The following is a 21591-nucleotide window of genomic DNA, read 5'->3' on the forward strand; positions in this document are numbered from 1 at the left end:
TATAAGGGCCGATGACTGTACATTCCAAGCGCTTAGTACAGTGCTCTGCACATAGTAAGAGCTCAGTAAATACTACTGAATGAATGAATGGCACATAGTGTGCGCTTAACAAACGGCATAATTATTTTATGACAGTGTTCCGCACACAGTAAGAGCTCAATAAATACTACCGATTGAGGGAATCCATTGGCCCAGCCTTATCTTCCGCCTGGGGGGCCGGTGGGGATAAATTCAACAAGGGAGAAAGGGGATTAGGTTGGCAGGCCGGCTAAAAGGGCCAGCAAATCCCTTCTGTTTGGAGTTTAGGCCCCAGGAGGGCAAGCTTGGCCCTTTCCGCAAAAGCCTTCCAGAAGTCCCGGGAAGGAACTGGGAATTTTCCCTCCGATTCCCACCAGCCCCTTTCCTCCTCCAAACTCCAAGCTCTTCCAAATGAATACGATTTCCCCTAGGGAAGCGGCGTGGCCCAGCCGACGGAGCCCGGGCCTGGAAGTCGGAAGGTCCCTGGGTTCAAAACCCCCCTTCCGCCCCCTATTTGCTGGGTGTTGGGGCCGGTCACTTCTCTGTGCCTCGGTTTCCCCACTTCTAAAACGGGGATTAAATCCAGTTTCCTCCTACCTGGACCGGGAGCAGTCGGCAACCGGGTCTAACCTGATACCTTCTTATCTATCTCGGTGCTTAGCACGTAGTCAGTGCTTAACGAATGCCCTAATCATCCGTTTCATTTTCAAATACGCTCGAAAAAAATCTCTTTGATTTGGGCTGAGGATTTTATAAGACAAGCTCCCAGCCCCCGGTCCATGGGGAGGCGATGAAAACATTTATAATAATATCAGGACAAAGCCTAGAGAGAGGGACAGAGAATCAGGACACCTGGGTTCTAACCCTGGAATCAACGATATTTAGTAATAATCATAATAATGGTATTTATTAAGCGCTTACTAAGTGCCCAGCACTGTTCTAAGCGCCGGGGTGGATACGAGGTCATCGGGTTGTCCCACATGGGGCTCACAGTCTTAATCCCCATTTTACAGATGAGGGAACTGAGGCTCAGAGAAGTGAAGCGACTTGCCCAAAGTCACCCAGCTGACAAGTGGCGGAGCCGGCATTCGAACCCACGGCCTCTGACTCCCGAGCCCGGGCTCTTCCCACTGAGCCACGCTGCTTCGTGCCTACCAGCTCTGCTACACGGTACTCTCCCGAGAGCTTAGTACGGCGCTCCGCGCGCAGTAAGCGCTCAGTGAACACCCCCGATGAATGTGTCCACTCCAGTGCTTAGCACAGTACTTGGTGCATAAGAGGACCGGTGTGTCCTTTGCATCCGATTGCCCCTGTCCTCTCCCAAACGCTCGGTCCAGTGCCCTGCATCCGGTAATAATATTAATGATGATCTTTGTTAAGCGCTTACTATGTGCCAAGCACTGTTCTACACGGTAGACTGGAAGCTCCTTGACGGCGGCGATCTTGTCTACCGACCCTCCCAAGTGCTTAGCGGGGCTCCCTGCACACGGTTAAGTGCTCAATAAATAGTACCGAGCGCTGGAGGTAGACGGGATAGAGCCCGGGCCTGGGAGTCGTGGGTTCTAGTCCCGGCTCCGCCACTTGTCTGCTGGGTGACCTTGGGCGAGTCACTTCACTTCCGCGCCTCAGCCACCTCATCTGTAAAACGGGGATCGAGACCGTGAGCCCTACGTGGGACGGGGAGTCCAACCCAATTTGCGTGTATCCGCCCAGCACGTGGCGCGGCTTAGTGCGAGAAGCCCGGGCCGGGGAGTCCGAGGTCGCGGGTTCTAAACCCGGCTCCGCCACGTGCCGGCTGTGTGGCTTCGGGCGAGTCGCTTCACTTCTCTGGGCCACGGTGACCTCCTCTGTAAGATGGGGATTAAGACTGTGAGCCCGCGCGGGACAACCCCGATCACCTTGTATCTACCCTGGCGCTTGGAACGGTGCTTGGCACGTGGTAAGCGCTTAAATGCCGTTATTATTATTACAGTGCTTGGCACGTAGTAAGCGCTTAAATACGGTTATTATCATTACAGTGCCTGGCACATAGTAAGCGCTTAAATACCATAATTCTTCTTATAATAATACTGGTGGTATTGGTTAAGCGCTTACTACGTGCAGAGCACTGTTCTATTACAAGCTACTCAGGTCGGACCCGGTCCCCGTCCCACGCGGGGCTCCCGGTCTCAAGCCCCATTTCGGGGCCACCGAGGCACGGGAGCGGGGCCGACCGCCGGGCCGCTTAGCGGACTCGCCGGCTTCACCCCGTAACTTCCCTCCGGGGTCGGGGTCCCCGCGTGTCGGGCCCCCGCTTCGGCCCCCCGTCCCGGTGAACTTGTGACCCGCTGGGCCCGGTCAGGAGGCGGGCAGGGGGCTCCGGGGTTACTCTTCAACTTTCTTTCCCCATAACAATGCCCCCCTCGCCCCCGGCCGCCCCCACCAGCCGGCCTTTGATGGATGCATTTTTTAATTGAGTCAACCAGCCCCCTACCCCCTCCCGCCCATCTCCCCCAACCCTCACCTCGCCGGCCGGGAAGAGGATCAAATCCAAGAGAGAAATGACGACGACGACGACGACGTCTCCCCCCCTCCGCCCCCAACGCGTTCAGCCGCTGATCTGGAAGAAGCTCGGCCTTCTTTCCATTCCGGTCGGCCTTTTTTAAGGGATTGTGGCCTTCAAAAGCAGAGAAACCACTCCCGTGGTGTGAGAGTGTGAAAGACAGAGGGATTCCCCAAGGTCTAAGGGCCCCGGTTACATTTTCACATACTTTCCTCGAGCCCCGGCCGGAGCCGCTCCGAAGACGCCTTTCATCTTTCTTTTTTTCAAACGGTATTTGTTCATTCCTTCACTCAGTCGTTTCTACTGGGCGCTTACTACGCGCCCAGGCCCAGCGCTGGGGCGGATACAGGCTCGCGGCCTTAATCCCCATTTTACAGATGAGGCGACTTGCCCGACGACAGCGTCGGCATTAGAACCCGGGACCTTTGGACTCCCGGGCTCTATCCGCTAGATCACACCGCTTCTCAATCAACCAGCCCGTCGTTAGTACTCACTGAGCATCTACAGTACGAAGAGCGCCGTACTGAACGCCTGGGAGCGTACCGTGGCGTTGGCGAATACTTTGGCACAAGACATTTTCTTGCTCTACGACCAGCGGTCCGTATCTTTAGTGCTCGGAAGCAGCGTGGCCCAGCGCCAACAGCCCAGGCCGGGGAGTCGGAGGATCTGGTTTCAAATCCTGGCTCCGCCACTTGTCGGCTGTGTGAGCCCGGGCAAGTCGCTTCACTTCTCTGGGCCTCGGTTCCCTCATCTGGAAAATGAGGGTCGAGACTGAACCCCACGTGGGACAGGGTCCGTGTCCAACCCGATTACCTTGTGCCTCCCCTAACGTTTAGCATATCGCCTGGCACACGGTAAATGCTTACCGAATTCCATTATTATTATCTGTAAAATGAGGGTTAAGGCCGTGAGCCCTTTACAGGAGGGGGATTGTGACCAACCCGATTAGCTTTTATCTACCCCAGCGCTTACTATAGTGCCTGGCACACAGTGAGTGCTTAACAAATACCACACTGATTATTAACATTATTATTAAGGAACGTGTCCCCTGCGTCTGCTGTAACTTCCCAAAGATTCAGCCCAGTGCTCGGCATCCTTCGCCCACATTCATCCCGGGATTACTACGGCTCCTTAATAAATAAATGATCGATTATTCGAAGCTTTCTCATTTCTCAGATAGAGCGGGCCCATGTGCTTCACGAGAAGCAGCGTGGCTCGGCGGAAAGAGCCCGGGCACGGGAGTCGGAGGTCGTGGGTTCAAATTCCCCCCTCCCTCCCCTCAGCACTGTGCTCATTTGTATATATTATTTATCACCCTATTTATTTTGTTAATGAGGTGTCCGTCCCCTTGATTCTATTTATCGTGATAATGTTGTCTTGTTTTTGTTTTGTTCTGTTTTGCTCTGCCATCTGTCTCCCCCGATTAGACTTCGAGCCCGTCATCGGGCAGGGATCGTCCGGATCTGTTGCCGAATTGTCCATTCCAAGCGCTTAGTCCAGTGCTCTGCACATAGTAAGCGCCCAGTAAATACTACTGAACGAATGAATGAATAATTCCAGCTCCGCCACTTGTCATCCGTGTGACTCTGGGCCAGTCGCTTCACATCTCTGGGCCTCATCCGTAAAATGGGGGTTAAGACGGAGAGCCCCGTGTGGGACGACCCGATTACCTTGGATCCCCCTCGGGGCTCAGACCAGTGCTTGGCGCGTAGTGAGCGCTGAACGAATGCCATCGTTATTATTATTATTATTACGAGCGGGGAAGGCGTTTGCTAATTCTGCAGTAGTGTGCGCTCCCAAGTTCGGTGAGAAAGCGCTCAATAAATACCACTGATAGGAAAGTAGATCTCCAGGAGTGTGTGAGACCCTGCAGAACTCAGGAGGGGGTCTTCTAGTCCAGCCCCCTGCCTCCGGGCAGTTGCAGGCTAAAGCCACTTAGGACCGATAGCGGCCTATTCTTTTCTTAACTACGCACAGGGTGGAGATGCTCCCAAGCCCCCGGGGATTTACAGTCAATCCCAAAGCCAAGAGGTTCTTTCTCCTGCCTTTCTCTTTTACGCCATTTATGGGGCGCTCGCTCCGTACCACGCACTGTTCTAAGCGCTGGGGTAAATGCAAGCCAGCAGGTTGGCCGCGGCCTTGTCCCACGTGGCTCGGTGGAAAGAGCCCGGGCTTGGGAGTCGGGGGTCTTGTCAGCTGGGTGACTGTGGGCAGGTCACTTCACTTCTCTGGGCCTCAGTGACCTCATCTGGAAAATGGGAATTAACCGTGAGCCTCACGTGGGACGACCTGATGACCCTCTATCTCCCCCAGCGCTTAGAACAGTGTTCTGCACATAGAAAGCGCTTAAATACCAACATTAACATTAACATTAAAAGCGGCATGGCTCGGTGGAAAGAGTCCGGGCTTGGGAGTCGGAGGACGTGAGTTCTAATCCCGGCTCCGCCTCGTCCGCTTGTGTGGCCTTGGGAGAGTCACTTGGCTCCTCTGGGCCTCGTCTACCTCATCCGTACAATGGGGATTAAAAGCGGGAGGCCCACGGGGGACAACCTGATTACCCTCTATCTACCCCAGTCCTTGGCACATAGTAAGCGCTTAGCAAACACCAACATCATCATCATCATCATCAGCCCCATTGTACAGATGAGGGAACCGAAGCCCAGGGAAGTCAGGTGACTTGTCCAGGGTCACACGGGCAGCGCAGGGGGTCCTTCTGACTCCCAGGCCCGCGCTCTATCCATCAGGCCACACTGCTTCTCCTTTCCTTTGCTTCCTATCAGGGAGCAAGACTAAGCAGCCATTGCCAAATAACCACCCCCCCCCAGCTCCCAGCCTTCCTTACACCGGATTATTTAATGAACCTAATTTTAGCCCGTCCCACGGGGCCTATTTTCTTTCGATGTCATCATCCTCTTCCCTCTTCCTTGGCCCTCTCCGGCTTCTCCGCCTCCTTCCCCGACTTTCAAAATCCCCACCGAGGGTCGGGCGGCTTCGCCGGTTCACCCATTCATTCGGTCGTATTTACGGAGCACTTCCCGTGCGCGCAACACTGTGCCCAGAGCTCGGGCGAGCACGACCTTAACGGTACGTGCCCTCCTCCTGCCGGTACAACCGGCGCGGCGGGGCCGATTCTTCTGGCTGTGCGTTCGCTCGGGCGTATCTGTCGAGCTCTTACTCTGCGCTGAGCGCTTGGAAAGTCCAACTCGGCGACAGATCGAGACCATCGCTGCCCCACAGCGGGCTCACGGTCCAGACGGGGAGTGGGGAGACGGACAACGAAACAAGTAGACGACCATCAATACCATCCAAACAGATATAGAATTATAGATATCTACACATCATTAATAAAATTTGTCAGCTACGATGCTCCCCCTCATCGTTTCCTTCTATAACGGTATCTGTTAAGCGCCTACTACACGCCGAGCGCCGTGGTAGACGCGATCCGATCGCCTCGGACACAATCCCTGTCTCGCGTGAGGCTCGCCGCCTAAGGGGGAGGGAGAACGAGTATCGGATTTTTTAAAAAATAATATCTGTGACGCGTTGACCAGGTGTCGAGCACCGTTCGTTCGTTCAGTGGTATTTATTGAGCGCTTACTAGGTGCCGAGCACTTATCGGGCGCTTGGAACGGATGATTCGGCAACAGAGAGAGACCATCCCTGCCCAACGACGGGCTGTTCCGAGAGCTGGGGTAGGTACAAGCTAATCAGGCCGAGAACAATCCCTCTCCTACACGGCAGAAGTAGGAGGAAAAACAGATTTTTTTAAAAGATCTATGGTGTTTGTTAAGCGCTTTACCTTGTGCCGGGCACTAAGCGCTGGGGTAAATATAAGCTAATCGGGTTAGACACAGTCCATGTCCCTCGAGGGGCTCACAGCCTTAATCCCCATTTTCCAGATGAGGTCACTGAGGCACAGAGAAGTTAAGAGACCTGCCCCGCGCCGCACAGCAAACAAGAGGCCGGTCGGTATTAGAACCCGGGTCCTCCTCGCTCCCAGGCCCGCGTTCCACCCGCTGGGCCGTGCTGCTTCCCAACGGGATATTGAATCCCTATTTTAAAACTGTGGCACAGAGAAGTTAGGTCAGTTGCCCAAGTTGACACAGCAGGGGAGTAAAAACAATAATAACGCTGGTATTTGTTAAGCGCTTACTATGTGCCGAGCACTGTTCTAAGCCCTGGGGGAGATACAGGGTCGTCGGTTGTCCCACGTGAGGCTCACAGTCTTAATCCCCATTTTACAGATGAGGTCACTGAGGCACCGAGAAGCGAAGTGACTTGCCCACAGTCACCCAGCTGACACGTGGCAGAGACGGGATACGAACCCGTGACCTCTGACTCCCAAGCCCAGGCTCCTTCCTCTGAGCCAATAACGTTGGTATTTGTTAAGCGCTCACTATGTGCCGGGCACTGTTCTAAGCGCTGGGGGAGATACAGGATAATCAGATGGCCCCACGTGGGGCTCACATTTTTTAATCCCCATTTTTACAGAGGAGGGAACTGAGGCACGGAGAAGTGAAGTGGCTTGCCCAAGGTCACGCAGCGGACAAGTGGCGGAGCCGGGATTAGAACCCGGATCCCCTGACTTCCAGGCCCGGGGTCCTTCCACCAGGTTTGGGATGGTCCTCTGCACACACTAATCGCTCAATAAATCCAATTCATTCGTTCAGTCGGTCGTATTTATTAAGCGCTTACCGTGTGCAGAGCACTGTACTAAGCGCTTGGGAGAGGACAACAATAAACAGTGACATTCCCTGCCCACAGTCTAGAGGGGAGTGAAGCAGCGTGGCTCAGTGGAAAGAGCCCGGGCTTGGGAGTCAGAGGCCATGGGTTCGAATCCCGGCTCTGCCACTTGTCAGCTGGGGGACTGTGGGCAGGTCCCTTCACTTCTCTGGGCCTCAGTGACCTCACCTGGAAAATGGGGATTACCCGTGAGCCTCACGTGGGACGACCTGATTACCAGAGCGCTTAGAACAGTGCTCTGCACATAGTAAGCGCTTAACAAGCACCAACATTATTATTACATCAATAAAAATAAATAAAATTACAGATACAAAGAGAATACAAGCGATTGACTACCCTCCCTCAAATGGTGTTTGCCACTTTGGCCAGGAGGGCGACCCCCGCCTCCCCCGGCTGAAGAATAATAAGGATGGTATTTGCTAAGCGCTTCCTAGGTGCCAAGCACCGTCCTAAGCCCTGGTTCCCTCCCGCTCCAACAGGGCCACCCTCTAATCGATCGTGGTCGCCAAGACGTGATCTCTCGCCCCCGGCTCGGCCGCCTGTCTGCTGGGTGACCTCGGGCGAGTCGTTTCACTTCTCTGCGCCTCAGTTCCCTCATCTGTAAAATGGGGATTAAGACCGTGAGCCCCACGTGGGACACCCTGATTCCCCTGTGTCCACCCTGGCGCTTAGAACAGTGCTCTGCACATAGTTGGCGCTTAACAAATACCAACATTATGATTACTATTCTCGGGCCCTCATCAGAAAAATGGGGATTAAGACCGCGAGGCCCTTGCGCGACGGGGACGGTGTCCGACCCGATTAGCTCGGATCTACGCCGGTGCTTAATAAAAGTGCCTGGGCCATAGTGAGCACTTAATAAATGTCATTTAATGTATTTAAAAAAAACCTCCTCGATCCAAGTCACTGCTAAGGATATTCCACAAACCCAACTATTAATAATAATCAGGGCATCGAACGGGATGGCACCGCAGGGGTTCCGGAAGCGGCGTGGCTGGGTGGAAAGAGCCCGGGCTCGGGAGTCCGAGGTCGCGGGTTCTAATCCCGGCTCCGCCGCTTGTCAGCTGGGTGACTTTGGGCAAGTCACTTCTCTGGGCCTCAGTGACCTCATCTGGAAAACGGGGATGAAGACTGTGGGACCTGATTACCCTGTAACTACCCCGGCGCTCAGAACAGTGCTCGGCACACAGCGGGCGCTTAACAACATGATTATCAAGTAGGAGGGAGTCGGATGAGATCCCCGTTTTACGGATGAGGAAACTGAGGCCCGGCAGGGTGAAGGGGCCAAAATTCACCCGGCAGACAAGTGGCGGGGCCGGGATTGGAACCCAGGTCCTCAGGCGTCCCGGCCCTGCCTCTTTCTACTAGGCCGGGCCCTTTGCCAGCTAAGGTGCTCCCCGCCATGTCCTGCACTCGGTGAGGCGTCCATTAAGTGACCAGGAGGCTAGAGGAAGAGATGGGAAGCGTGAGAGAGCGGGGGAAAGGGGGGAAAGGGAGGCCCGCGTGATCTCATTTATGGCCTTCGGCCTCGCTTAGGGCCGGGGGGAGGAAAGGATAATTGAAGTTCTGTTTTATGGCCCCCGAATTAGCTCTCTCTGGCAGCCCGGGGGTCTTAGCAGAGAACAGATTGCCAGCCCACAAAACAACTTGCTCGGCAAAGCTTTGGGGGGGGTTATTTTATTTTTTTAATGGTATCTGTTAAGCGCTTCATTCATTCAATCCTATTTATTGAGCGCTTACTACTGCAGAGCACCGTCCTGAGCTCTTGGAATTCATTCGATAGTATTTAGTGAGCGCTCACTACGTGCGGAGCCCTGTACTAAGCGCTCGGAACGTCCAGTTCGGCAACAGATAGAGACGATCCCCGTCCAACGACGGGCTCACGGCGCTCAGCGTGTGTCCAACGCTGTTCTAAGCACTGGGGCACGATATGAGTTAATGAGGTTGGACACGGGAGGGGGGCTCACCGCCTAAGCCAGGAGGGGAGGGGAAAATCCCGCTCCGCCCCTTGACGCCGCGTGACCCTGGGCAAGTCACGTCACTTCTCTGGGCCTCAGTTCCCTCATCTATAAAACGGGGATGAAGCCTGTGAGCCCCACGTGGGACGAGCTGACGACCCTGTACCTACCCCGGCGCTTAGATCAGTGCTCGGCACATAGTAAGCGCTTAATACCACCGTAATGATAATCGCACGCGGAGCTAAACCCCTACTCGGCCCGGTGTCCACCCCCGGATCCTAAATTACGTCCTTATTTTTTAATTCCGGCTCTGCCGCTCGTCCGCCGCGCGACCCCGGTCAAGTCGCTCCTCCGGGCTCCGGCTCCCCCGTCTGCAACACGGGGATGAAGACCGCGAGTCCCACGTGGGACGGGGGCTGGGTCCGACCCGATTGGCCCGTATCGACCCCCGCGCTTAGCAGAGTGCCCAGCACACAGTACGCGCTGAACGGATACCATAAATATAAATGAGTCGGGGGCAACGGGGAAGAGCGCGCACGCCATCCTCCCACCTGGGCCTATTCCCGGCCCCCTCCCTCCACGAGGGGTCCGTCTCTGCCAATCAATCCATCATTTACTGAGGGCCCGCTGGGCGCGGGGCACCGTGCCGAGCGCCGGGGAGACCCCCCCGCAAACAACAGACATCTTCCGTTATATCCTCTAGACCGTAAGATCGTTACGGGCGGGGAAGGCGCCCGGCTAATCCCGCGGGACGGGCCTCTCCCCGGCGCCCGGCACGGTGCTCCGCACCCGGCGAGCGCCCAACCGACGGGATCGGCCGCCCCATCGACCTCCGGTTCTAGCTCGCGTCGGGCAGGGGAGGCGCCCGGCTAATCCCGCGGGACGGGCCCCTCCCCAGCGCTTAGTACGGACCCAGCGAGCGCTCAACGGATAGGACCGACCGCCCCATCCACCTTTAGTTCCGGATGGCGTCGGGCAGGGGAGGCGCCCGGCTAATGGCGCGGGACGGACCTCCCCCCGGCGCTCAGCGCGGTGCCCCGCACCGGGCGAGCGCTCAATCGACAGGACCGACTGCCCCCTCGACCTTTGTTCTTCCGTCCGGCCGCCGGGCCCGAGCGCCTCCGGATCAAAGCCCCCCACCCCCTCCATCCCCCCCCCCCCCCCCCCCCGCGGCCCTCCCGCGGCCCCCGGTCCCGCCCGAGTTGTATTTCAGGCTTCGGGAGGCCCCGAGAGACTTAATGGGCAGGCCGAGCGAGCGGTGAGGCAAGCCAGATGCTAATGAAGGCCCCCCAAAGGTGAAAGGGGAGCCGATTGGTCCTTTATCATTGTAAATCCCCGTTCCTTTCAGAGCCCCGGCCCCGGGATTGGCCGAGGGGGGGCCTTTCAACATTTCTGTATCAATAGGAGGGGGGAGGGGAGCCCCCATTTCCTAGAGGGGCCCGGCCGCCGGAGCCACTTTCAAGATTTCACACCGCATAAGGGCCGTACCCCCTCCCTCGCTTCCTGCCCCACCGCTCTTCTCCCCCTCCCCGGGCCCAATTAGTCCCAGCTGGACTTTGGCGGGCATTCCTCCATCTCCGTCCTCCAGCCGGGGAAGGCCCTCGCCCCGCCGGAGTCCTCGGGGGCGCCCCGGGCCTCGGTCTCCTCCCCCGGAAGAGGGGGACGGGGCCCCCGGGAAGCGCCTGATCGACACCGCCGTCGTTACGGACCGCCGCGCCGGGGATATCGGGAGACTCCCCCCGGTCGGTCCCCGGACGCGGTACCCTCTGGACCGCGGGCGGGCAACGCGTCCGTCCGTCGTCCCGTAGGGCTCGGGGTCTTGAGCCCCGCTTTGCAGACGAGGGACCCCGGAGGAGCGAAGAGACTTAATGATCATAACCGTGATAACGATCACGGTCCCCGCTGAGCCCTCGCTACGTGCCGGGCGCCGGGGCGGAAACGAGCGGACCGGGCGGGACGCGGTCCCCGTCCCGCCCGGGGCTCACGGTCTCCATCCCCGTTCTACAGATGAGGCCACGGGCCCGCGAGAGAAGCGACAGGCCCGAGGTCACGCGGCGGACAAGCGGCGGGGCCACGATTAGAACCCGTGACCGGGCGGCTCCTCTGACGTGCCCACGGTCGGCGGGCGGGCGGCGGAGCCGGGATTAGAACCCAGCTCCTCCCGGCTCCCAGGCTCGACCCGCTAGGCCGCGCCGCTTCTCAAGGTGCCGCTTCTCGGACGCCTCTCGCTCCGTCGTACCTTACTTTCGGCAAGCGCTCGGTCCAGTGCTCCGCACCCAGCAGGCGTTCAATAAATAGGCGGGGCAGGGGCGTGGAGCGGAGGTGCGCGCTCCAGATGCCCCGACGGCAGTGTGGCCTGGTGGAAAGAGCCCGGGGCTGGGAGTGAGGAGGCCTGGGTTTCCACCCCCCGCCCACGGGCGGACCCTCCTGACTTCTCCCGGCCTCGGTTTCCCGATCCGCAAAACGGGACCGAGGCCCGGTCTTCCCCGAACGGTCAGGGACTGCGTCCAGTCGGATCGTCACACTTATAATGACAAGGGCGGCATTTAAGCGCTTGCTCTGCGCCCGGCACCGTACTGAGCACTGGGGTGGAGAAGCAGCGGGGCTCAGTGGACAGAGCCCGGGCTTGGGAGTCAGAGGTCACGGGTCCGAATCCCGGCTCTGCCGCTTAGCTGTGTGACTGTGGGCAGGTCCCTTCACTTCTCTGGGCCTCAGTTCCCTCATCTGTAAAATGGGGATGAAGCCCGCGAGCCTCACGTGGGACAACCTGATCACCCTGTATCCACCCCAGCGCTCACAACAGTGCTCTGCACCTAGTAAGCGCTGAACAAATACCGACATTATTACCCGCAAATTAAGTTGGACCCGGCCCCTAGCCCGCACGGGGCTCCCGCTCTTAATCCCCATTTTACAGAGGAGGCCGAGAGAAGCGAAGCCACTCGCTCCAGGTCACGGAGCGGACAGGCGGAGGAGTCGGAATTAGAACCCGGGTCCTTCCGACTCCAGGGCCCGGGCCCTATCCGCTGGCCCACCCTGCCTCTCTTCTCTACCCCCCACCGAGGGCCAGAGAAGGAGCGCTTAATAAAAACCGTTGTAACGGCCGAGCCAGTGGTCTCATCCGACCCCGTGAAGCATCTGGGAGAGGGAGGCCAGCTGCGCCCAGGGCTTGGGAGCAGAAAACAGCAGCAGAGCAGTGCGGCCCGGTGGTTAGAGCCCGGGCCCGGGAACCAGAAGGACCTGGGCTTCTCGACCCTCCTCCGCCACCCGTCTGCTGTGTGACTTGGGGGAAGTCGCCTCACCTCTCTGGGCCTCGATCCCTTCGTCTGTAAAATGGGGATGGAGAGCGTGAGCCCCGTGCGGGACGGGGACCGTGTCCAAATAATAAGAATGACGATGGCATTCGGTAAGCGCTTACTATGTGCAAAGGACTGTTCTAAGCGCTGGGGAAGACACAGGGGAATCAGGTTGTCCCACGTGGGGCTCACAGTCTTCATCCCCATTTTACAGATGAGGGAACTGAGGCACAGAGGAAGTGAAGTGACTTGCCCAAGGTCACACAGCAGACAAGCGGCGGAGCCGGGGTTAGAACCCGGGTCCTTCCGACTCCCGGGCCTGTGCTCTGGCCACTCTGCCACGCTGCTTCTCTTGCAGAGCGTTCTGCACACGGTAAGCGCTCTGTAAATACGACGGATTGGGGTAGGTACAGCATAATCTGTTGCCGAATTGTACCTTCCAAGCGCTTAGTCCAGTGCTCTGCACGTAGTAAGCGCTCAATAAATCCTATTGAATGAATGAATGAATGAATGAAACGGAACAGGCACAGTCTCCGTGGCAGCTGGGGCTCATCCTGGGAAATGGGTGGGCAAGTCACTTCACTTCTCTGGGCCTCAGTTCCCTCATCTGTAAAACGGGGATGAAGACTGTGAGCCTCACGCGGGACAACCCGATGATCTTGTATCTCCCCCAGCGCTTAGAACAGGGCTCTGCACACAGTAAGCGCTTAAATACCAACATTATTACTATTATCGCTACTGGATCTCCACGGTACGGATGAGGAAACTGAGGAAACGGAGGCCGGGAGAGGTGAAGTGACCCGCCCCCAGTCACACAAAGAGGCCCGCGGCAGAGCCGGGATTAAAGCCCGGCTTTCCCTCTCCCGACGGCCGGATCCGGGCCGCCTCCCCAGGAATCCTTTACGGAGAGGAGCGGGGTGGCTCAGCGGCTCCAGCCCGGGCCTGGGGGTCAGAAGGACCCGGTTTCGAAACCCGGCTCGGCCGCTCGGCCGAGCAAGTCGCTCCCCTTCTCCGGGCCTCAGTTTCCTCCTCTGTGAAAGGGGGACGGAGTCTGCGGGCCCCGAGTGGGACGGGGACCGGGTCCACCCCGATCAGCTTGTACGTCCTCCGCCCCTCACGACGGCGCCGGGCACGCAGCGAGCGCTTGAACGTCACAACTCTTCTTATTACTCTCCGGGCCTCCGTTCCCTCGTCCGCACAGAGGCCGTTAAGACCGTGAGCCTCGTGCGGGACGGGGACCGTGTCCAGCCTGAACCTACGCGCGTCTGGAACGTAGTAAGTGTTGAATAAATATCAAAAAAAAATCAAAAAGGAGTCCCGCGGTGCGGCCGCCCGCGGATGGGGATGGGAGAAGCCCATCCGGCCCCTCTCCCGGCCCCTGGGACGCGTACTCCGAGGGGGTTGGTTCCCAGCTGGCTGGAAAGACGCCCCCCCCTCCCCAAAACCCGCCCCGGGGGGGAAGGGAGAAGAGAAGGGCGGCTTTAAATCACAGAACCAAAGGAAAACAGGAAGAAAGGAGCGGTGGGCCTTCTGGTCAACCCCCTGGCCGCCGCCGCAGCGGCAGAGGCTTTCAAACAATCTCAACAATCTCTTCAGCTGGCCCTGGAAACCAACTGGGACATTCTCAGCCTCTCCTCTAAGTAAACCCCCGGGGTCTCCTCCCCCCACCTCCGCCCTCCGATCTTTTCTCCCCCGGCCAAGGCCCCTTCCGGGGTTCTCCCCCCTCCGGCCTGGGTTGCGACGGAACCGGGCTACAGATCGGGTGTGCGTCCCCCGGAAAGAGAGGGGAGGTCGCCGTGCCCCGCGAAACCGGGCCTTCTTCTCTCCGCCCCACCCACCCTCCCTCATCCGACTGATTTTTAAGGATTTAACGGCACCGGTCGGGCGTCCGATACGCGCGAAGCGCCGGGGTGGATTCCAGCTAATCAGTTTGGACCCGATCTCTGCCCCCACCCGGTCTCAATCCCCATTTCACAGGCCGGAGCCCCGAGAAGTGAAGCGACTCGGCCCGGGAGACAAGCGGAGGAGCCGGCATTAGAACCCAGGTCCCGGGGACTTCCCCGGGCCCGGGCTCTATCCGGGTTCCTCGATTCCCGGCCCCCCACGGGGTCGCTTCCCGGGGCACCGGGAAGGGGTCCGGTCGGGGGGCTGCCACCGGGCACAACTCCAGACGAGGGCCAACGTGCGACCCCAGTCCGACTACCTCCGCCCCCGGCCCCCAGGTCGACCGATGAATATTCATCGCCTACTCTGTGCGGGGCACCGGACTGAGCGCTCGGGAGGGTTCGGTCAGGTCAGTAGACCCGCTCCCCGCCCCGGAGGAGCTTCCGGCCTACTCGCTACGCGCGGAACGCTGGACCGAGCGCTCGGGAGGGTCCGACGGAGCTAGTAAGCCACGGACGTTGGACGGAGTCGGGGCGGGTGGGGGTCCAAACGCTGAAATGAACGTCCAGGTGGGAGAGGGCGGCCGCGAACGGGAGTCGGTGCTGCAGATCGCGTCGCATTCCCGCTCGGCGCCCGGGAAGCGCTTAGTAAATACCGTCACTACTATCGCAGAAGCGCTCCGTGACGGTGCGGGAGTTGGGTGAAGGAGGGCTCACGGAGTTGCGGGAGAGATGGGGTTTCCGGAGGGCGGGGAAGGGCTATCTGTTGGAAAGAAGAGGCTACGGGAAGGGCAGGGAGGGAGTCCGACCGGGGTCGGGGACTGGGGGAGACGCCCTCGTCTACCTCGCCTCCCGAGGGCCAGCGCCGGCCGGCGGAAACGGCGGGCGGCGACCCAGGGCGGGAAGGGGTGGGTTGGCGGGCGCACGGCGGCGGGGAGGGGGTCGCCCTTGGGGAGAGTGGCGCGCCGCTTCCGGGGGCGTGGGTGGGGGGGCGGTCCAGCTGGACGGCCTCCCCCCGGGGGGGTGTCGATCACCTCCGTCGCCACTCCCCGGGGAGCGGGGGGTGGTCCCTTTTTAAACGGCCGCCGTTGGGCAACTTTCGAGGATGCGATTTACCGGTGGAAACCCCAAGACCTCGCAACGGCGTCGGTTCCGTCCGTCGACTCTAACGGCTCCGCCAGGGCGGCTAGGACCCCTCCTGAAAAACGCGTGATTTACCGGCCGGCGCGGACGGCGCGGCCGCCGTCGTCTTCACGTAAAACGCTGTCGGCTTTTAGCGGATACTTTAAACACCGGGCGTACGGGTGGGGCGGGGGGGGAAGGAAATCGATGTCATCTCCAGCGCTCGCTAACAGCCGAGGGCCGAGAGCGCCTCTCCCCCGAGTTCGAGGAGCTTTCGTCCCTCGGGCCCAGACGCTCTCGCCGCCGGAAGTCCCAGAAATCCGGCAGCCCTAGATCCCCCTGGAGTTCGGCACTTGGGGCCGTAAAACGCCCCGAGATCTTTGAGTGATTCCACACCCACCGCTGAGATCTTTACGGGCGGCTCGAGTCTTAGGAGCGCTAATTCCCTTCCGGCCGCGCCGACCTACGTCTCTCGAGACGGTCCCGCCAGACCTCGGGGACCCCCGGCCCTCCCTCCATTTTGAGGAGCGTTTCGAGGGGGGCGTCTCGGCCTCTCCCTTTACCGACCGCTTCCGGGGCCACTCGGAAGACCGGGATTTCCCCTCATCCAGTCGGAAGACCGCCACGTCCCAACTTCAGTCGGCCGTGCGGAGCGCCGGCCTAAGCGCTCGGGACGGTCCGACCCAACGGTACCGTCCTTTTAGACCGGGAGCCCGTCATCTCTCGTCCGTCGCCGGACCGTACGTTCCCCGCGCTTGGCCCGGCGCCCGGCACGCGGCAAGCGCTCGATACACGAACGGACGTAGCGGACCGTCCCTGCCCGCGGAGGGCTCGGGGTCTAGAGGCTACTTGAGTCCCGGGTTGGGGGGTGACCCCCGCCCCAGGGCAAGCGGTGCCCGAAAATCCACTTTCCGACATCCACTCTGGAGTCTGAAAACACTCGGCGTCAGACGAAAATTATCCCATCTGCTGGAAACAGATGGGAAACACCGGGTTTAATCACATCGTTATAAGCGGCTTAGGACCTGGAAGTATCTAAGACGGAGGCCCAGGAAGCGGGGAGGCGAGGACGGGGGGGGCGGGGGGTTTATCGGAACACATCTCTCTCCCCCCTCGGAGTTCACCTTCCCCGTTTCGAAAAGCGGGGCGGGCCGGCTCTCCCTCCCGACACAGGAAGCGCCAGGACGGAGGCCGAGATGACAATGCGTCCTTTCATTCGGCTCGCCCTCCGAACCCGAGGACCGTCCGTCCGGAACGGACCGAGCCCAAGTTTCGGGGAAGGGGTCTCTCCGGCCCAACGGCTCCGGGGGGGGGGAGAAATACTTCCAAGGACCGGTGCAGTTCGGGCCCCGCTAAGAGGCGCGGATCATCCCGAGGCCGGGGCTTTAAGGAACGGCCCCGGAATCCGAAAAGGGAAGAGGGACCAAGATGGACCCCGGGGCCCTTCTTTCCCGCAACGGGGATGGTGGCGTCCATCCACCTCCAAGAAGCGGATGAAGAAAACGAGGCAGAGGAGAGAGCCAAGCTGACCCTGACCCCCTGGGGCAGGACTTTCAAGTGTCCCTCCCCAAAACACCCACACCCACAGACACGCTTTCTGTCTCTGCGCCCCAGTTGGGATCCCATCCCCTCTCTTTGGGCTGAGCCGCCCACACCCCACGCAGAACCCTCCCCCAAGGTCCCGCACCCTCCTTGGTATCGCTCTCACAGACACACGCGCACACCCACACAACACTCAACACTCACTCTCTGATCACTACCCGGGATCCACCCTCGCTCCCAAGTTCTCTCTCTCACACAAACACACACACACACACAAACCCACAACGTTGTCTCTGATCTCCATCCAGGACTCACTCTCTCTCCCCCCCTCGGTGTCTCCGTCCCCCTCGGGGGATCTCTCCCCTCCCTGGTGTCTCTCTCCCCCCTTGGTGTCTCTCCTCCTTGGGGGGTCTCTCTCCACCCGTTGGGGTCTCTTTCTCTCACAGACACACACACACACACACACTCACTCTCGGATCCCTCTCCAGGTCCCTCCGTCTCTCCCAAGTTTTCTCTCTCTTTCTCTCAATCCACACACGCACAAACACACGACACCGTCTCTCTCTCATCTCCCCCCAGGTCTCCCCCTCTCTCCCCGGTTCTCTCTCCCCCTTCGGGGTCTCTTTCTCTCTCTCTCACAGACACCCCCCCCCCCACACACACAACACACTCTCTCTCTGATCCCTCTGCGGGCCCCGCCCTCTCCCCCAAGTTCTCTCTCTTTCTCCGTCTCTCACAGACACACGACACCGTCTCTGATCTCCCCCCAGGCCTCCCCCTCTCTCCCCGGTTCCCTCTCCCCCTTGGGGGTCTCTTTCTCTCTCTCCCAGACCCACAGCCACACAACCCTCTCTCTCGGATCCCTCCGCGGGCCTCCCCGTCTCTCCCCAAGTCCTCTCTCCCCCTTTCCCTCCGTCTCGGACCCCCCGACGCCCGCTCCCTCCCTGGTCCCCGCGGAATCCCCCGCCGGGACCCTCCCCCGAGTCGCCTCGGTCCCTGGGGACCTCGTGCGACACACACACACACACCACGTCTCTCCCCCTGACCCCACCCACTCATCCGAGCCCTTTCCCGGGGGGAGGGTCTCTCACACACACACACGGACACACACAGACACAGAGGGTCGCGCTCCCTGCCCCCCCCCACCCCCCTCCATGCCCCTCGCCCCCCTTGGGAAGGGGGGGGGTCTCTGCCTCTGTGTCTCTCTGTGTCTCTGGGTGTCTCTGCCGACGACCCCCGCCCAGGACCCTCCCCCACTGCCGCTCGCCCCCCGGGGGGGGGGGTCCCTCTCGCGCGCGCACACACACACGGCCGTTAGCATCTATCGAGCGCTTACTATGCGCAGAGCACTGTGCGGAGCGCTCGGTCCCCCCAAAAGGCCCAATCCCCTCTCATCGACCCCCCGGCCGGGACCCTCCCCCCCAGGTCCCTCGTGTGTGTGTGTGTGTGTGTCCTCTGTCGGTCACACCCGCCCCCCCCCCCCGAGGATCGCGCACGCGGACACACACACACACACACACACGTGTGGACGGAGCGCCCGCTCAGGGTGGCTGTCGCGGGGAGGGGGGGGGGGGCCGGGTCTGACCTCGATCTCGAAGTCGGGCAGGCGGAAGGCGGTGCGGAAGAGGGAGCAGAAGTGGGCGATGGCCGGGACTTCCCACCAGGAGCGGAGCTCGCCCAGCCCGGCCGGCGGGGAGCGGGAGCGGGAGCGGGAGCGGGAGCGGGAGCCGCCGCCGCCGCCCTCCTCCTCCTCCTCCTCCGGCCGCATCGCCCGTCGGCGGGGGCTGCGGGGGCGGGGGTCTCGGGGGTCCCGGGGGTCCCGGGGCGGACGGCGCTAGGCCAGGCCGGGCCCGGGCGTCGGGGGTCCTCGGTCCGGGCTCCGGGGCGGGCGGCGGCGGGGTCCCATGGCGCGGCGGCGGCGGCCGCCCCCCCCCCCCCACCCCCCTCCGGACACTACAATCGGCTCCGCGCCCGCCCACCAGATGGGGCCGGGGGGCGGGGCCCCACGGGGACGGCCCGGGCGCCGGCCAATGAGGGGGCGGGGCGGCCCGGCGCGGCCCAATCAGCAGGCGGGGATGGGGCGGGGGCGGGGCCTGGGCGGCTAGGGGGCGGGGCCCGGGTAATGAGGGCGGAGGGGCGGGGCTGAGCAGAGAGGGGGCGGGCGCCGGCCAATGAGGGGACGGGGCGGGCCGCGGGGGCCGGCGCTGCCCAATGAGAAGGAGGGAGGCGGCACGGGGGCGGTGGGGGGGTTCTATGTAATAAGGGAGGGGGCGGGGCTAAGAAAGAAGGGTGGACGCTGGCCAATGAGAGGACGGGGCGGGCCGCGGGGGGCCGGCGCTGCCCAATGAGAAGGAGGGAGGCGGCACGGGGGCGGTGGGGGTCTATGTAATAAGGGAGGGGGCGGGGCTAAGCAAGAAGGGTGGACGCTGGCCAATGAGGGGACGGGGCGGGCCGCGGGGGGCCGGCGCTGCCCAATGAGAAGTGGGATCGGGCACGGGGGCGGGTCTATGTAATAAGGGCAACGGGGCGGGGCTAAGCAAATTACCGATATTATTATTATCAGGTTGTCCCACATGAGGCTAACAGTTTTCATCCCCATTTGACAGATGAGGTAACTGAGGCACAGAGAAGTTAAGTGACTTGCCCACAGTCACGAGCCACGCTGCTCCCCCCCTTGATTCTATATATTCCCCTTGATTCTGTTTATTGCTATTGTTTTTGTCTGTCCGTCTCCCCCGATTAGACCGTAAACCCGTCAAAGGGCAGGGACTCTCTGTTACCGACTTGTACATTCCAAGCGCTTAGTACAGTGCTCTGCACATAGTAAGCGCTCAATAAAGGCTATAGAATGAATGAATAAACAAGGATGGAGCGGGCTCTGTCCAATGAGGGGGCGGGGCGCGGCGCTGCCCAACGAAGGGACGGGGTTGGGCACAGGGGGCGGGGCTTACGCAATAGGTGAATTTGTATAGGGGGCGGGGCTATGTAGAGAGGGAGCGGTCTACGTGTAAGGGAGATTTGCATAGGAGGCGGGGCTTTGTAGAGGGAGGGGCTACGTGATTAGGGAGATTTGCATAGGGGCGGGGCTATGTAGAAAGAGAACGGGATATGTGATAATGGCGATTTGCATAGGGGGCGGGGTTATGTGGAAAAGGGAACGGGGATACGCGATAAGGCAGATTTGCATAGGGGGCGGGGCTATGTAGAAAGGGAAGGGGATACGTGATAAAGGCGATTTCCATAGGGGCGGGGTTATGCAGAGAAGGAGCGGGCTAGGTGATATGGGAGTTTTGCATAGGGGCGGGGCTATGTAGGAAGGGAAAGGGGGGCTATGCGATAAGGAAGATTTGCATAGGGGCGGGGCTATGCAGAGAGGGAGCGGGCTACGCGGAAGGGAGATTTGCATAGGGGCGGGGCTATGCAGAGAGGGAAAGCGGATATGTGATAAGATATATTTGCATAAGGGGCGGGGCTATGTAGAAAGGGAAAGGGACTACGCGTTAAAGGAATTTGCATAGGGGCGGGGCTATGCAGAGAAGGAGCGGGCTGCGTGTAAGGGGGATTTGTATAGGGGGCGGGGCTATGCAGAGAGGGAACGGGCTACGTGATAAGGGAGATTTGCATAGGGGCGGGGCTATGTAGAAAGGGAAAGGGGTTACGTGTAAGGGAGATTTGCATAGGGGCGGGGCTACGCGATAAGGGAGATTTGCATAGGGGGCGGGGCTATGCAGAGAGAAAAGGAGGTTACGTGTAAGGGAGATTTGCATAGGGGCGGGGCTATGTAGAGCTCCCCTTCTCTCTCTACCACCCCCCCTTCACCTCTCCGCAGCTTAACGCTCTTTTCCCCCCCATTTCCCTCTGCTCCTCCCCCTCTTCCTTCCCATCCCCGCAGCACCGTACTCGTCCGCTCAACTGTATATATTTCCATTACCCTATTTATTTTGTTAATGAAATGTACATCGTCTCGATTCTATTTAGTCGCCATTGTTTTTACGAGATGTTCTTCCCCTCGACTCTATTTATCGCCATTGTTCTCGTCTGTCCGTCTCCCCCGATTAGACTGTAAGCCCGTCAAACGGCAGGGACCGTCTCTATCTGTTGCCGACTTGTTCATTCCAAGCGCTTAGTACAGTGCTCTGCACATAGTAAGCGCTCAATAAATGCTATTGAATGAATGAAAGGGAAGGGGACTACGTGTAAAGGAGATTTGCAAAGGGGGCGGGGCTATGCAGAGAAGGCTCGGGCTACGCGATAAGGGAGATTTGCATAGGGGGCGGGTCTATGTAGAGGGCGCGGACTACGTGATAAGGGAGATTTGCATAGGGGCGGGGCTATGCAGAGGAACGGGCTACGCGATAAAGGAGATTTGCATAGGGGGCGGTGCTATGTAGAGGGCGCGGACTACGCGTAAGGGAGATTTGCATAGGGGCGGGGCTATGTAGAAAGGGAAAGTGGATACGTGTAAGAGATATTTGCATAAGGGGCGGGGC

General features: G+C 60.0%; 1 protein-coding gene across 1 annotated transcript in view; it reads right to left on the reverse strand.

Annotated features, from left to right (window-relative positions):
* Positions 1 to 18816, reverse strand: part of LOC100084216 (cat eye syndrome critical region protein 2) — a 56057-nt gene extending 37241 nt beyond the window's left edge. The window contains exon 1 of the mRNA XM_029054176.2: positions 18687 to 18816. The gene's annotated coding sequence lies outside the window, so the exon portion shown is untranslated. The remainder of the gene's footprint in view (positions 1 to 18686) is intronic.
* Between the last annotated feature and the right edge of the window lie 2775 nt (positions 18817 to 21591).

This window comes from Ornithorhynchus anatinus, chromosome X4, assembly GCF_004115215.2.
Source record: "Ornithorhynchus anatinus isolate Pmale09 chromosome X4, mOrnAna1.pri.v4, whole genome shotgun sequence".
NCBI lineage: Eukaryota > Metazoa > Chordata > Mammalia > Monotremata > Ornithorhynchidae > Ornithorhynchus > Ornithorhynchus anatinus.